The sequence below is a fragment of the Balaenoptera ricei genome, chromosome 13, assembly GCF_028023285.1.
Source record: "Balaenoptera ricei isolate mBalRic1 chromosome 13, mBalRic1.hap2, whole genome shotgun sequence".
NCBI classification, from domain to species: Eukaryota; Metazoa; Chordata; class Mammalia; order Artiodactyla; family Balaenopteridae; genus Balaenoptera; species Balaenoptera ricei.
In genome coordinates, this window is record NC_082651.1 from 1159908 (window position 1) to 1163624 (window position 3717).

Sequence of the window (3717 nt, forward strand, 5' to 3'; positions counted from 1 at the left end):
GAAAGCCTGCGTGCAGCAACAAAGACCCAATGCAGCCAAAAATAAATAAATTAAAAATAAATTTTAAAAATATATCAATAGACAAAAATCTCTTTTATTTTTACACACGAAGAGTGAACTACCAGAAAGAGAAATTAAGAAAACAATACTATTTACAAGTGTATCAAAAAGAATAAAATACCTAGGAATAAACTTAACCAAGAAAGTGAGAGACCTGTAAACAGAAAACTGTACGACATTGAAAGAAATTGAAGATGACACAAAGAAGTAGAATGATATACTGTGCTCATGGATTGGAAGAATTAATATTGTAAAAATGTTCATACTACCCAAAGCAATCTGTGGATTCAGTGCAATCCCTATCAAAATTCCAATGGCATTTTTCACAGAAATAGAACAAAAAATCTTAAAATGTGTATGGGACCACGAAAGATTCTGAACAGTGAAAGCGATCTTAAGAAAGAAGAACAAAGCTGGAGGCATCACACTTCCTGACCTCAGACTATACTGCAGAGCTACAGTCATCAAAACAGTGTGGTACTGGCATGAAAACAGACACATAGATTGATAGACCAGAGAGCCCAGAAATAATCCCACACATATAGTCGGCCCTCCAAATACACAGGTTCTGCATATGAGATTTAACCAACCACAGATCAAAAATATCCACCACGACCATGCCCCCTCCCCCAAATTCCAGCAAGTTCCAAAACCACAACTTGAATTTTCCTTGTGCTGGCAACTATTTACATAGCTTTTATGTTGTATTAGGTATTATAAGTATTCTAGAGATGATTTAAAGTATACAGGAGGATATACATAGGTTCTATGCAAATATTATGTCATTGTATATAAGGGACTTCAGCCTCTGTGGATTTTGGTACCTTCAGGGGATCCTGGAACCAATCCTCGTGGATACCAAAGGACAATCATATGGCCAATTAATTTACGATAAAGGAGGCAAGAATATACAGTGAGGAAAGGACAGTCTCTTCAATAGATGGTGCTGGGAAAACTGGACAGACACATGAAAAAGAATGAAACTGGACCACTGTCTTACCACACACAAAAAACTAACTCAAAATGGACTGAAGACTTGAATGTAAGGCCTGAAACCATAAAACTCCTAGAGGAAAACATGGATCGTGAGCACCTTGACATTGTAATTGGTGATTATTTTTCTGAGCCTGATGCAAAGGCAACGGCAACTACAGCAGAAATAAACAAGTGGGACAATATCAAACTGAAAATCTTCAGCACAGCGAAGGGAACCACCAACAAAATGAGAAGGCAGCCTACTGAATGGGAGGAAGTGTTTGCAGATCACTTTCCAACAGGGGCTGGTGCTGGGAGCCACCGTTTCCGCGTGTGCGCGGGGGACCAGCAGGACCTCCCTTCCTGTGCAGCGTCTGGCCTGGCACCTGCAGTGGGTACAGCACCTCTTCACTGAGGGCCCCAGTCCTTCCCCCACAGGGAGAGTTTGCTTTGAAAGAGCCGCCACCTCACCCACAGCAGGAATAACAGCCACTTCAGGTTAAAGACAGCAGTGTGGGGACTTCCCTGGCGGTCCAGTGGTTAGGACTCTGTGCTTCCACTGCAGGGGGCGCGGGTTCGATCCCTGGTTGGGGAACTAAAATCCTGCATGCCGTGTGGCACGGCCAAGAAAAAAAAAAGAAAAAAAAAAAAAAGGCAGCAGTGTGAGCCCCGTGGCCATGATTCTCGTGGTCACAGTTAGACTGTTCAAACTTTTCGCAAAGAAAATACGCTCCTTCAGAGCAGAGGTGCGTTTGCTCCATGTGGCTGGACAGTTACTGCCCGTGTGCCCCCGAGTAACCTCAGTCCACACTGAGCCCCACGTGCAAAACCCTCCCACATAAATCCATCTCGTGCAACGTCCTGAGGAGCGGGCAGGCAGGGACCCCCCTGTGCCCCCAACTTAGAGGAAAGGGGATGAGGCTCAGACCAGGCCGCAGGTGTCGGCCGGGCTGCTCCGTGTGCAGCTGCGGTGGACACAGCGTCCATCCCGTCCCGCTCGCCCTGGACGTGCTGGGAGCGCAGACTGTGCAGCCTCCAAGGAAGGAAGTGCTGGGCGGTGATCAGACACCAGCACCAGGCAGAGAGACAGACAGGCAGCCCAGCGTGGACTCGGGCTCCTGCACCATCAGCCAAGGAAGCCGCACGGCCAGTTCCGCTCAGAATTGGGGTGCGCGTGGCAGATCTTCACATCCAGACGAGTGGCTGCCTGTCTCAGCTCAGCGATGCCACCCCCTCCAGTGTCTCTAAAAGGACCCTCAGGACGCCGGCAGTGACCCCGGCTCCTCGCCTTAGAGAAAGGACAGGATGGGACACGAACGTGGTGAGCTTGTAAACGACTCTGTCTCACACCAACGTATAGTTTAACCCCATGGGGAACGAGCCGGGCGGGAACAGGGGGCTTGGACCAGCCTGTGGTCCGTGAGGCTGTGACCTCCCTCCGTCCCTGCGGCCTCAGGGCACTCCTGGCTGACCCCCAGGGGCCTTCCCTGGGTCACCTCCTCACTAGCCCGTCCCTGAACAAACGTGAAGAGAACACGAAAAACAACTCCTCTCAAAGCAGTAGAACAAGCCCCTGAGCTTGACAGGAAGGATCCGAATTTACAAGACTCTGGCTTCCTGCTGGGACCCCAAGTCGGGGCACCTGGTGGTTACTTACCCCCGGTACCACCCACCTCCTCCCTCCAGCCTGGCCACGTCAGCGGGACTGAGACGGGATGCTGGGAGCAAACAGACACACAAGCCCCTGCCCCTCCGCTGCTGGGGGTCCTCTCGCCCCTCCGTCCTCAGGGGGGTCTTGGGGAGCATCCTCACTGCCCCGTGTGCCTGGGTTCCAGGCATCTGGGGAGCTGACGCCCCGTCCAAAGGGGAGAGGAGAGAACAGGATGCACTGGAACCAACCAGCTCCCAGACTCTTCAAAGGGCTGGGGGGGGGGGGGGCGGGGGGGGGGACAGGGGCCTCACAGCAACAGAGCCGCCAAGGGAGGCTGGGGGTCAGCAGCTGTGCCAGCCCCGGCTCCCGTGAAGAGTCCAGCTATCGCGGGGCCGCAGAAGGTAGATGAGACCGAGTCCACGTTGAGCCGACGTGGCCCTCCGACCCTCCCTGCTCCAGCCCCACCCAGCCCCTCCTGTGCCCCCAGGACGCTTGGCAGAAACAGGAGCAGGTCTGGGCCGGGACCCCGGCTCTGCCACCTCGTACGCTGGGGCCTCAGGCAAGCTGCGCAACCTCTCTGAGCCTCCACGGGCTCAGCCAATCAGCAGGGGCCCAGTGAGCGCCCACCTCCTAGTCTCGCGGGAGTAACAAGCGTGTGCATGCGCGAGGCCTGGCCGGGGCTGCGTCGCCCCCCACTCGCCCTCCACAAAGTCGAGAGACGGGTGTCTGCCCGCGGCAACGCCTGAGGGCTCCGCTCCCGACAGACACTCGGGCGCCTGAGGAAACCCGCTGAGGTTCCTCTTGGCCCCCGTGGTTTCCGCCAGCGGAGGGCAGGCAGGGGCTGCGGCTTCCCCACCAACGGAACCTGTGAGGGGAGAGACCTCCCCGCAGCCCCCTCGCCAGCTGGGATCCCACGGTCTGGCCCGCTTGCCTGCCGGCCACACGGTCATCCCCAGGCCGGGCGAGGGCCCGGGCCGCGCTGGGAGCGCCTCCTCGGCGCCGAGTCTGCGTGAGCGCAGGACGTGTCAGGA